Below are 14,217 nucleotides of genomic sequence, written 5' to 3'. Positions count from 1 at the left end.
CATCTCCGCCCACCACAAAGACCAGTCTTTTTGAAGAATGCCGATGTGAAGAAATAGCACCCTATTTCTTCACACTAGAAATTTTGTTATTCCATTCACACTGCGCACCCCCCCCCCCCCCACTTCCGCCCCAGTGTGCAATCGGACTTCTTCTTTGTGCTGCCTGTACTTGCTTAAAACAGTCAACAAGAGACAGGACATGATGAAAGCTCAAAAAGTAGTGGTAAGACTCCTTCATAAAGTGAAAGTAAGTGTGTGTTATATATGTCTGCTTGTGTCTGTGTGTGTGTGTGTGTGGGGGGGGGGGGGGGCGCATATATATATATATATATATATATATATATAAAAATAAAGATGTGTGCTGGCAGGTCGATAGACACACAAACATACATACAAAATTTGAGCTTTCGCAACCGGCGGTTGCTTCGTCAGGAAAGAGGGAAGGAGAGGGAAATACGAAAGGATGTGGATTTTAAGGGACAGGGTAAGGTGTCATTCCAATCCTGTGAGCGAGAAGACTTACCTTAGGGGGGGAAAAAAGGACAGGTGTACACTAGCGCATGCGTGCGCGCACACACACACACACACACACACACACACACACACACACACCCATCTGCACATACACAGACACAAGCAGACATTTGTAAAGGCAAAGAGTTTGGGCAGAGATGTCAGTCGAGGCAGAAGTACAGAGGCAAAGAAGTTGTTGAAAGACAGGCGAGGTATGAGCGGCGGCAACTTGAAATTAGCGGAGGTTGAGGCCTGGCGGATATCGAGAAGAGAGGAAATACTGAAGGGTAGGTTCCCATCTCCGGAGTTCGGATGGGTTGGTGGGAAGTATCCAGATAACCCGAACGGTGTAACACTGTGCCAAGATCCGCTGGCTGTGCACCAAGGCATGTTTAGCCACAGGGTGATCCTCATTACCAACAAACACTGTCTGCCTGTGTCCATTCATGCGAATGGACAGTTTGTTGCTGGTCATTCCCACATAGAAAGCGTCACAGTGCAGGCAGGTCAGTTGGTAAATCACGTGGGTGCTTTCACACGTGGCTCTGCCTTTGATCGTGTACACCTTCCGGGTTACAGGACTGGAGTAGGTGGTGGTGGGAGGGTGCATGGGACAGGTTTTACACCAGGGGCGGTTACAAGGGTAGGAGCCAGAGGGTAGGGAAGGTGTTTTGGGAATTTCATAGGGATGAAATAAGAGGTTACGAGGTGGAGTGGGGAGGATTTCATGAAGGATGGATCTCATTGCAGGGCAGGATTTGAGGAAGTCGTATCCCTGCTGGAGAGCCACATTCAGAGTCTGATCCAGTCCCGAAAAGTATCCTGTCACAAGTGGGGCACTTTTGTGGTTCTTCTGTGGGAGGTTCTGGGTTCAAGGGGATGAGGAAGTGGCTATGGTTATTTGCTTCTGTACCAGGTCGGGAGGGTAGTTGTGGGATGCCGCTATAGGGAAGGGACCGTTTGATGTGGAATGGGTGGCAGCTGTCATAATGGAGGTACTGATGCTTGTTGGTGGGTTTGATGTGGATGGACGTGTGAAGCTGGCCATTGGACAGATGGAGTTCAACGTCAAGGAAAGTGGCAGGGGATTTGGAGTAGGACCAGGTGAATCTGATGGAACCAAAGGAGTTGAGGTTGGAGAGGAAATTCTAGAGTTCTTCTTCATTGTGAGTCCAGATCATGAAGAGGTCATCAATGAATCTGTACCAAACTTTGGGTTGGCAGGCCTGGGTAACCAAGACCCATGAATAGGTTGGCGTACGAGGGGGCCATCCTGGTACCCATAGCTGTTCCCTTTAATTGTTGGTATGTCTGGCCTTCAAAAGTGAAGTAGTTGTGGGTCAGGATGAAGCTGGCTAAGGTAACGAGGAAAGAGGTTTTAGGTAGGGTGGCAGGTGATTGGTGTGGAAGTAAGTGCTCCATCTCAGCGAAGTCCTGGACGTGTGGGATATTTGTGTATAAGGAACTGGCATCAATGGTAACAAGGATGGTTTCCGGGGATAACAGATTGGGTAAGGATTCCAGGCGTTCGAGAAAGTTGTTGGTGTCTGATGAAGGATGGGAGACGGCATGTAATGGGTTGAAGGTGTTGATCTACGTAGACAGAGATACGTTCTGTGGGGGCTTGGTAACCAGCTACAATGGAGCGGCCGGGATGATTGGGTCTGTGAATTTTCGGAAGAAGGTAGAAAGTAGGGGTACGGGGTGTCGGTGGGGTCAGGAGGTTGATGGAGTCAGGTGAAAGGTTTTGTAGGGGGCCTAAGGTTCTGAGGATTCCTTGAAGCTCCGCCTGGACATCAGGAATGGGATTACCTTGGCAAACTTTGTATGTGGTGTTGTCTGAAAGCTGACGCAGTCCCTCAGCCACATACTCCTGACAATCAAGTACCACGGCCGTGGAACCCTTGTCTGCCGGAAGAATGACGATGGATCGGTCAGCCTTCAGATCACGGATAGCTTGGGCTTCAGCAGTGGTGATGTTGGGAGTAGGATTAAGGTTTTTTAAGAAGGTTTGAGAGGCAAGGCTGGAAGTTAGAAATTCCTGGAAGGTTTGGAGAGGGTGATTTGAGGAAGAGGAGGTATGTCCCACTGTGACGGAGGACTGAACTGTTCCAGGCAGGGTTCAATTGGGATAGTGTCTTGGGGAGGTGGATCATTAGGAGTGGGATTAGGATCATTTCTCTTTGTGGCAAATTGATATTTCCAGCAGAGAGTACTAGTGTAGGACAGTAAATCTTTGACGAGGGCTGTTTGGTTGAATCTGGGAGTTGGGCTGAAGGTGAGGCCTTTGGGTAGGACAGAGGTTTCGGATTGGGAGAGAGGTTTGTAGGAAAGGTTAACTACTGAATTAGGGTTTTGTGGTTCCAGATTGTGTTGATTGGAATTTTGAGGTTTTGGAGGGAGTGGAGCTGGAAGTGGGAGATTGAGTAGATGGGACAGACTGGGTTTGTGTGCAATGAGAGGAGGTTGAGGTTTGCTGGAAAAGTTGTGAAGGGTGAGTGAGTTACCTTTCCGGAGGTGGGAAACCAGGAGATTGGATAGTTTAATGAGGTGGAGGGTGGCATGCTGTTCTAATTTGCAGTTGGCCTATAGGAGGATGTTCTGAACAGCCGGTGTGGATGTGGGAGAGGAAAGATTGAGGACTTTTATTAAGGATAGGAGTTGACGGGTGTGTTCATTGGCTGAGTTGATGTGTAGATGAAGGATTAGGCGGGTGAGGGCAATGGATTGCTCAGTTTGGAACTGGTATAAGGACTGATGGAAAGAAGGGTTGCTGCCAGAGATGGGAACTTTACGTGTGAGGCCTTTGGGGGTAATACCAAATGCCAGACAAGCCTGAGAAAATAAAATATGAGAGAGTAATCTGGCTAGGGCGAAGGCATGTTTGCGGAGGGAATGTAAGTAAAACTTAATGGGGTAGTTGTGGGGGTGTTGTGAGGGTGACATGGTATTAGAATGTGGAAAGTGTAACATGAGGCTGAAATGAAAATGAAAATAGAAATATATGGGGAGAGATAAAGGTGAACTAGAAAGCAAATGGTGATCTGGTGTGAAAAAAGGCGAAAAAGTGTTTGTTAAAGCTGGGCTATGTTGATCCTGTGGTGAACTTGGGTTGATAGACAACGATGTGCATAAAGGTTAGGTGGTTGTGTTGCCGCCAAAACACGTTAAAGGATGGAGAAATTCGGGACCCACCTCATCTTCCTCAAAATCACCCTCTGCAAACCTTCCAGGAATTTCTGACTTCCAGCCTTGCCTCTCAGTCCTTAAAAAACCTTAATCCTACTCCCAACATCACCACTGCTGAAGCTCAAGCTATCCGTGATCTGAAGGCTGACCGCTCCATCGTCATTCTTCCGGTGGACAAGGGTTCCACGACCGTGGTACTTGATCGTGGGGAGTATGTGGCTGAGGGACTGCGTCAGCTTTCAGACAACACCACATACAAAGTTTGCCAAGGTAATCCCATTCCTGATGTCCAGGCGGAGCTTCAAGGAATCCTCAGAACCTTAGGCCCCCTACAAAACCTTTCACCTGACTCCATCAACCTCCTGACCCCACGGACACCCCGTACCCCTACCTTCTACCTTCTTCCTAAAATTCACAAACCCAATCACTGTGGGGTTTTATCCTTGTATGTGTACAATAACAGTGAAAACTTATTATCTGCTATCCAGAAGTTAAACAAAATTAACCAGAAATGATATTATAGGAAGAGACTTGCTTAATAATTGTGTAAAATATGAAATATTAGAACACAGAAATATTTCATGAATAAACCTCATACAGAGATAAAAAGTCTGCTTTAAATTTGTCTATCCAACATCTTATTGATAGGTGTGCTAATATTAGTTACTAATGATCCTGGAAATGCTCCCCACTCTCTGCCCAGCTCCTCCTCCTCTTCTCACTCTCACTGCCAACTCCTCCTCCTCTTCTCCCTCTCACTGCCAACTCCTCCTCCTCTTCTCCCTCTCACTGCCAACTACTCCTCCTCTTCTCCCTCTCACTGCCAACTCCTCGTCCTCTCCCTCTCACTGCCAACTCCTCCTCCTCCTCCTCCTCCTCTCCCTCTCACTGCCAACTCCTCCTCCTCCTCCTCCTCCTCCTCCTCCTCCTCTCCCTCTCACTGCCAACTCCTCCTCCTCCTCCTCCTCTCCCTCTCACTGCCAACTCCTCCTCCTCCTCCTCCTCCTCCTCCTCCTCTCCCTCTCACTGCCAACTCCTCCTCCTCCTCCTCCTCCTCCTCCTCCTCCTCTCCCTCTCCCTCTCACTGCCAACTCCTCCTCCTCCTCCTCCTCCTCCTCCTCCTCCTCCTCCTCCTCCTCTCCCTCTCTCCCTCTCACTGCCAACTCCTCCTCCTCCTCCTCCTCCTCCTCCTCCTCCTCCTCCTCTCCCTCTCTCCCTCTCACTGCCAACTCCTCCTCCTCCTCCTCCTCCTCCTCCTCCTCCTCCTCCTCTCCCTCTCTCCCTCTCACTGCCAACTCCTCCTCCTCCTCCTCCTCTCCCTCTCACTGCCAACTCCTCCTCCTCCTCCTCCTCCTCCTCCTCCTCTCCCTCTCTCCCTCTCACTGCCAACTCCTCCTCCTCCTCCTCCTCCTCCTCCTCCTCCTCCCCCTCTCCCTCTCACTGCCAACTCCTCCTCCTCCTCCCCCTCTCCCTCTCACTGCCAACTCCTCCTCCTCCTCCCCCTCTCCCTCTCACTGCCAACTCCTCCTCCTCCTCCCCCTCTCCCTCTCACTGCCAACTCCTCCTTCTCCTCCCCCTCTCCCTCTCACTGCCAACTCCTCCTCCTCCTCCTCCCCCTCTCCCTCTCACTGCCAACTCCTCCTCCTCCTCCTCCCCCTCTCCCTCTCACTGCCAACTCCTCCTCCTCCTCCTCCCCCTCTCCCTCTCACTGCCAACTCCTCCTCCTCCTCCCCCTCTCCCTCTCACTGCCAACTCCTCCTCCTCCTCCTCCTCCCCCTCTCCCTCTCACTGCCAACTCCTCCTCCTCCTCCCCCTCTCCCTCTCACTGCCAACTCCTCCTCCTCCTCCCCCCCCCTCTCCCTCTCACTGCCAACTCCTCCTCCTCCTCCCCCCCCTCTCCCTCTCACTGCCAACTCCTCCTCCTCCTCCCCCCCTCTCCCTCTCACTGCCAACTCCTCCTCCTCCTCCCCCCCTCTCCCTCTCACTGCCAACTCCTCCTCCTCCTCCCCCCTCTCCCTCTCACTGCCAACTCCTCCTCCTCCTCCCCCCCCTCTCCCTCTCACTGCCAACTCCCCCTCCCCCACCACCAGTCTCTCTCCATCTCCTCCTTCCCTCTCTGCGTGTATTTTCTCCTCCTTCCTGTCTCTGTCCATCTCCTTCTCCTCTCTGTAGTCTTGAACCTTGTTTATCATTATTGCAAACAAAACCTTGATTGGGAAAGGAAGTCATTTGAAATGAAATGCATGGGTAAATCAGTTGAGATCATGAATATGAGGTACAGGTAAGTCCTCTTAGACAGCTGGATCTTTGAGGGTAGTAGTTCCAATGATAGCAATTCTCATAGTTTTGATCTGTGAATGGGAAGGACTGCAAAGTTTCATACAATTCAGATTCCATATTAGTATTCCAATCATAAGTACATATACATAAATGACTTGGTGGACAGGATGGGCAGCAATCTGGGATTGTTTGCTGGTAATTCCGCGTTGTATGGCAAGTTGTTAAAGTTGAGTTACTATAGGAAGATACAGGAGGACTTAGACAAAATTTCTAGTTGGTGCTATGAATGGCAGCTAGCTGTAAATGTATAAAAACGTAAGTCAGTCACGGATGAGTAAGAAAAACAACCCTCAGTGTTTGCATACTGCATTAGTAGTGTCCTGCTTGACACAATCATGTCTTTTAAATATCTGGGAGTGATATGAAGTGGAAAGAACATGTGACGTTGTGGTACGGAAGGCAAATGGTCAACTTTGGTTTATTGGGAGAATTCTAGGAAGTGTGGTTCATCTGTAAAGGAGACTGCATATAGCACACTAATGTGACCTATTCTTGAGTACTGTTAAATGTGTTTGTTATCCATATCAGGTTGGATTAAAGGAAGACACTGAAGCAATTCAGAAGTGTGCTGTTAGATTTGTTACTGGTAGGCTCGAACAACACACACGTGTTACAGACATACTTCAGGCACTCAAATGGGGTTGCCAGGAGGGAAGGTGGTGGTGGTGGTGGTGGTGGTGGTGGTATTGAGAAAATTTAGAGAACTTGCATTTGAAGCTGACTGCAGAATGACTCTACTGCCTCCAACATACATTGTGCATAAGGATCATTATGATAAAATTCAAACAATGGAAAATCCAGGAAGGTATGTAACAATATTATGGAGAGAAAGTTGCCATTCATCATATAGTTGAGAGGATTCTGAATTGCAAATAGGCACAACAGAGAAAACTGTCACCTGTGAGCAGCAACACCAGTGCATGATGGGAGTGGCAACTGGGTGGGGGTAACGAGGAGGCTGGTGTGAGGAGGGGGAGGAACGTAGGCTAGGGGTGGGGGACAGCGAAGTGCTGCTGGGGAGTGCACAGGAACGAAGTGGTGAGAGGGTAGGGCAGCTATGTGCATTTGGGAGGTTAGGCAGAGGGCTGAAGAGAGGTCGGGAGGGGGTGGGGGATGGTGGGGGGAGTGGAAAAGTAGAGAAGAAAGAAGACTGGGTGCAATGGTGGAATGAGGGCTGTGTAGTGCTGGAATGGGAACAGGGAAGGGGCGGGATGGGTGAGGACAATGACTAACGGAAGTTGAGGCCAGGAGGGTTACGGGAACGTAGGACATTTGCAGGGCAAGTTCCCACCTGTGCAATTCAGAAAAGCTGGTGTTGGTGGGAAGGATCAATATGGCACAGGCTGTGAAGCAATCACTGAAATGAAGGATGATGTGCTGTGCAGCGTGTTCTGCAGCGGTGGTCCACTTGTTTCTTGGCCGCGGTTTGTCGGTGGCCATTTATGCGGACAGACAGCTTGTTGGTTGTCATTGCCCACATAGAATGCAGCATAGTGGTTGCAGCTTAGCTTGTAGATCACATGACTGGTTTCACATGTAGCCCTCTCTTTGATGGAATAGGTGATGTTTGTAATTGGACTTGGAGTAGGTGGTGGTGGGAGGATTTATTCAACTGGTCTTGCATCTAGGTCTATTACAGGGATATGAGTCATGAGGTATGGAGGGGGTAGCATGGATTGTGTGTCTGGATAGACAAGCATATTGTGTAGGTATGGTGGACAGGTTCTTTTTTAATCATTTATATCTTTTCTTTGATCTCCTGTGACTTCACACCAGTTTTAGTGAGTTTCTGCCTGATTGACTCCCTCAGATTTTGTCTTATTTCCCCCTTTTGCATCTGTTTCATCCTTCTCGTGCTTTTTCCCCACATATTTGGCTGTACTTTTACGAATTTTTTCGGACATAAATCTACCTTATTTATGTAGTTTTTCACACATTTTTGACCACCATGGATCCATGCTCCTTCCATCTACATTAATATAGAAAAGATTCCTTAGGCCTTGCCAGAACCCAGCCCCACATACTGTTCCTGTGTTGTTGCTTGTCTCTTGGAATCCCCCAAAATGGCCTTACCATCAAATTACCCATCTCTGGCTGCTACCTATCTTTCCAAAATGACCTCCAATTGTTAAAATTGCACCAATCCATAGCCCTCAGCAACATAGCCCTGCAAAATCATATCAACCAAGCCCAAACCTCCTTGCAGTACTTTCTCTCTATCCACAAAATTCTTCTGCTATGCAATTTCAAATTCTTGGAACCCATAACACACATTGAAAATCTTGCCCTCCAGCAACTGGAGCAACAATGCCACTTCAAAAAAACACGCCACCCCCGCTAACTTCCTACTCCTGCCTCGGAGTACCACTGTCCACCACTTCTACAACAAATTCCAAACCTCCCCCACATCCCCTCATAGCTGACAAATCCTGTCTCCTATATCTACTACATTTACCCCACCCTCCAAAACTCCCTCCCACCACCACCACCACCACCACCACCACCACCACCACCACACAGAATCCAGAACCTAAACAGACGGGTCAATCCATACCAAGTGGCCCAAGAAAAAAATACTTGGTTGCTTGACCATCTCAGAAAAATTTTATATTTGCTGGGTGAATTCCCTAACGTTTAGTAGTCACAAAAATATTTAAAAAAAAAATATTGTTTATTATTTTTAAATGGTGGCCATTTTGTTCCAGACCACATGCGTTTTTTTCTTTTTCTTTTTCTTTTTTTTTTGTAAGCATCTACATTTTTTACAATTATTCAGTAGTGGATTGTCCTAATCCTTTCAGATAAAAGGCATTTAGTTCAACACCTCTGAGCTACAAATTAACATCATTATCACTTAACTGAACGTATTCTTTAATATATTTTTAATAGTTTAAATTTATCAGGCACAAATTAAAAAAAAACTCAATTTTTGAACAGTAGTTTTCCAAAGAAACATTAATTTCTCAGCTTTATATTTTTTCTGCTATTACACTGTATAGTATAGTTACTTTTTAGAGAGTATCAATGGCGAGCAGCTTACACTTTAAAAAATACACTATTTAAAAAAATGGATTTTTTTGTAATTTTTCCAATTTGTAGCCTGCAATATCTATGTTGGTGTCCAAATAAAAATCTGAAAATTTCAGAGTTAATAGACCTTTAAGATATCAAACTTCAGTATAAATTTCAACTTTGAGATTCAATTGGAAGTTGTTACAGTATATAATTTAATCGTATGTATGATTACTTACTTTTTAAGTGAAAATAAGCCTACTAAGTACATTATATTGTTCTCTTGTATTTTTTTTTTTTCAGCACATTGCTCATTGAACATTTCAGAAATTTGTTGACTCAGTTTGGGTGTTAGATTATAAGTTCGCCCAGTCACAGCTGTAAATTCCATGGGAGACAGCTTCCTTAGTACATTTTTAAGTGGCATCCAAACTTGATCCTACTCATTTTTATTAAAAACGATGTGCTTGGTCCTGGAGGGTGATAAAATACAACATTGACATCTTGGTTTTGACAGTCAATATTATAAACTTCACCAATCCACCACTGTTCATCATATACACAAGCCACTATGTCTTTATTGTGAAGAACCAGTTGTACAAGTTTTCCACACTGATGTAGTTCACTATCAGGTGAAGTTTATGTGATCGTACACTTCGGTTAGTTTTGTGAAGGGGGTACAAAACAATGAAAAGATTGAGTGCCTTTCATCTTCTGACAAGTGTTGTACATTTACTTCAGGACACTGTCGTAGACTTCTTGTATTTCCTCACATTGCACAAAAACATAGGTAATTCCTTTGATACATTTTTTACAGAATTCAAACCTGTCTTGAGGTGTTACGATTGTCATCGGTCCACTGCAGACTTGTTTTTGTGACAGCTTGCTTTGTTGTACCCCGACACCATCACAAGCATTCTTCCCACGGCATGAAATGAAAAAGTAAAAAGTGTCATTCTACATCAAACACAAAATCTCCTTTATGAAAGTTTTCATATTGACCTGCTGCACCATCTGAAAAGTAAATCTTTTTTGTGGAAGGGTGCTGCTGTTTAATGTAGTTTGTTAATTTCAGTTGAAAAATATGCACTGCTGTAGTGTTGTGTTCAAGGTAGTCACTTGTGACACAAAAGCTGTGGCTCATTAGTTTATCTTCATCTTCATAATAGAATACAAATGGATGAACTGTGGCCTGTTTGTTTACCCAGTGGTGCCCTTGTACTTCAACTTGAACAACAAAGAAATAATTTTCCGAAAAGTCAGCAACAACTAAGCATTCATAAGCTGCCAAGGTTTGCTTTTTATCTTTCAAAAATTTACTTTGAGCCTTTGCAATAAAATGACGCATTTTCAGATTTTCAAGGTTAGCCACCAACACTTCAAAAAACTCTTTCGTGATTTTATGACTGTCACCATTTCAGTTCTGTCTTGTGTCACCCATTGTTTGTATTTTATATTGTCAGGCATCAAATCATCATCTTCGGATTCTTCAAACATGTCAGGTAAGGCTTGTTTGCTTGGACAATCTTCAAATTTTCCCTTGATCATACAATTGTAACTGTCAATATTGCATACCATAACTTCCAAAAGGTCTTGGCCCCATCTATTATCAATTTTAATATCTGATGATACAAACAAACACAAACATTATGGGTGCCAGATAACCATGCAACAATACACCATCTTTGTCTCAACTCGCAAAACTTTGATCTTCCAATTTTAATGTCAGGATTTTCTTTTTTAAATTCAGTGAATAGTTCATTTAAATTACACAATGTTAACCTTTTTTGTCTTTGAATCTTAGAACCATTTTCTTTCACAGAAACAGTCTTTTTTGCCAGACATCAAATGGCTGTTATTGTCATCATCATAATACTTAATAACTTTATTGATTGTGTTTTCATCTACCAAATTAGATGCACTTTTCTTTTGTAATGCTGGTAAAATTCCCTGTTCTTTTACTAATTGCCTTGTTAACTTAACAAGTCGTTCTGACACATTAAATGCATCACTAACTTTTGCTCGACTCCAAGAATTCGGCAGTAAACTGATAATCTTAATTTTATCCTCTTTGTTTGAAGCACTGCATTTAGTTTTTAGTATTTCTATCAAATCATCATATTCGGTTGGCGAAGTTTTAGAACTTCCATCTTTGTTAGTACAAATTGTATTTTCAAATGAAACTTCCAAATTCTTTTTGACTGTAGCTGCCACTTTCTCAATTTTTGTATTCAAGGCACTTGGTCTTTTATCTTGACTTAGTTTTCTAATTTTGCTAGCAGGCGATATACCCAGGATTTCACAAGCTGTATCTATCTACTTTTTTAATGGTTGCTGATAAGTCACAAAATTCTATGTCTGAGGTTTCACTTATTTTCTCTTGTGAATTACAAATATCTTAGAATAACATGTTGGACACAATGATTTTCCTGGTATGAGATTGACGAAAGGGCTTTTATTTTTAGAATAATGAGTACATGTTATTTCTTGCAGACCTTGTGTTACAGGTTTCTTATGTTTCTCAAAAGGGTCCATGCAGGACTAACCAAAAAGGTGATGAAATTTTTTAAAATATTTCATTTCATGGTACTTGCATGTTGATTTGACCTCTGGGCTGACTCGTAAGTAAAACAACACTTTTTCTTCTTCTCTGTAATCTTCAATTAAAGTAATGTCTTTAGGATACACTCCATATGCACTTTTATGACAGGCTTCATTAATAACAACACCAACAGAATACTGAGACACCACTTTTCAACTGCACACTTCAAGAACTTCAGCTAAATAAGTGTGAGTAGACAATTGTTGGTGTAAGGGGGACGACAACAATCAGACTTGTATAGGCTTGCAGATGCAATTGTTAGCCTGCTGAAACTATTACCAGAAAATTGTTTCGACAAATAATATTTAGCTAGTGTAATTTGTGTGTTACATTATGCAATTGATATACTTCATTTGATTAGCCTACCAGATATCGCAGATGTTAAAAAATTCATTTTTGACTCGTGTTTGTAATCTTTTTTCCACAACTTAGAATTGAATCTCAAAGTTGAAATTTATACTAAAGTTTGATATCTTAAAGGTCTATTAACTCTGAAATTTTCAGATTTTTATTTGGACACCAACAAAGATATTGCAGGCCACAAAATGGAAAAATTACAAAAAAATCCATTTTTAAATAGTGTATTTTTTAAAGTGTAAGCTGCTCACTATTGATACTCTCTGAAAAGTAAGTGTACTATACAGTGTAATAGCAGAAAAAATATAAAGCTGAGAAATTAATGTTTCTTTGGAAAACTACTGTTGAAAAATTTAGTTTTTTTTTAATTTGTGCCTGATAAATTTAAACTATTAAAAATATGTTAAAGAATACATTCAGCTAAGTGATAATGATGTTAATTTGTAGCCCAGAGTGTGCTGAACTAAATGCATTTTATCTGAAAGGCTTAGGACAAACCACTACTGAATAATTGTAGAAAATGTAGATGCTTACAAATATGAAAAAAACGCATGTGGTCTGGAACAAATTGGCCACCATTTAAAAATAATAAACAATAATTTTTAAAAAAATATTTTTGTGAATACTAAGCAATAGGGAATTTTTTTCCTTGCTATTGGTTTAACAGAAAATCTTTATTTCATTTTTTTAAAAAGAATCTATATAGCCTGTGTCCATCAGAATATTAGTAGAGTATTGTGTAACATTTTTAAATAAAATGCTCAAAAACTTTGCAAGATTTTTGCTAATGTTCCCTCCTTATGTATTAGGTATATATTTATGTACCATGTTTATTAAAAAATATGTAACTTACGTCTATCAGAGCTTTTGAGTAATGTGTAAAAAAATTTGAAGTAAATTGGTCATGAACTTTTCAAGATTTTTAGTAACAATGCTATACTTGTCTTTGCATAGTAGTACAGATTAAAATTATTGAATTTCCATGACTCAAGATACAGAGGTTCTCTGTTTAGTCCATGGTGTTGTACAGTAATTGCGAAAAGAAATGTACTTTGCATTCTCCAGTAGAGTGCAATGTGTGAGATGAGTGCTTGGCTATAACCAGGACAAAATAAATATGTGTAGGAGAAGGGAAAGCTTAATTACTGGGTTGCAACAAAGTACCTGAAGTGAATGTAATTACTGAAACAACAGTTATTGACAAAGAACAGCTAACAACAGAGACACTGTGGAAAGACAATGCAGTTCAAATGGAACTGAATATGAATATGCCATTCATACTGAACAAATGGATTTTTCTTATTTGTGATTTACCTATTTAAATTCTGTTACTAGCCAATTTGATTTGAACAGGAGTCTTAATGTCAGCTGTATTACGGGAGTTGGACAAAAATATTGAAACACAGCGAGAAATGCATGCTTGAACATAAATCCAGATGCTAGCCAAGCCTGCAGGGTGCACTGTTGCATTTGACCACAAATTGGACCTATACAGTGTTCTCAACACGTCATGTTCAGAACCATGTTCTTTGTTACTGTGAGTGCATTATGTCAGGGCTATATGAATTTCAATGTGAGCAAGTTGTTGCTATTAATATGATGAGTGCTTCCATAGCCAAGGTAGCCAAAGTGTTTGATGTTTCAAGAGACACTGTATCAAAGATTTATACTGCTTACAAGGAAAGCAGAAAAATATCTGCCAAGTCACAATGTGGATGAAAGTGTGTGTTGAGTGGCTGTGACAGATGATCATTGAAGAAAAAAGTAACAGGCTGACAGCTGCAAAAGTCACTGCTAAACTCACAGACCCTGTCAGTACCAGAAAACGAATGGAGCACCAGAAGCAGGGAATTATAGGGTGAGGCAAAATTCCAAAACGACTCATCAGTAATGCAAATGCCCATAACAGGAGAACTTGAATGTGAAACCATAAAACTGGACTATGGAGCAATGAAAGAAAGTTGTTTGGTCAGATTAATCTTGTTTCGCACTGTTTCCAGCTTCTGGCAGAGTTAATGTCCCAAGAATGAAACATGGCGGAGTTTGGTTGCTGTGCATGACCATATTACTATCAATGATTATGTGACTATTTTGACTGATTAAGTCCATTCTATGGTACAGTGTTTGTTCTGCAGTGGTGATGCTACAGTCAAAGACCACATGGCCCTATTCACACATCTCACAACAACCAGCACTGGTTTTAT

At 42.8% G+C, this 14,217-nt stretch overlaps 1 protein-coding gene across 1 annotated transcript in view; it reads left to right on the top strand.

Annotated features, from left to right (window-relative positions):
- Nucleotides 1–14,217, top strand: part of LOC126336566 (uncharacterized) — a 283,854-nt gene that overhangs the window by 173,280 nt on the left and 96,357 nt on the right. The window lies entirely within an intron of this gene.

The sequence above is a fragment of the Schistocerca gregaria genome, chromosome 2, assembly GCF_023897955.1.
Source record: "Schistocerca gregaria isolate iqSchGreg1 chromosome 2, iqSchGreg1.2, whole genome shotgun sequence".
Taxonomy (NCBI): Eukaryota; Metazoa; Arthropoda; class Insecta; order Orthoptera; family Acrididae; genus Schistocerca; species Schistocerca gregaria.
Note: the sequence above shows the minus strand (reverse complement) of the source record. Positions and strands in the feature narration are given on the sequence as shown.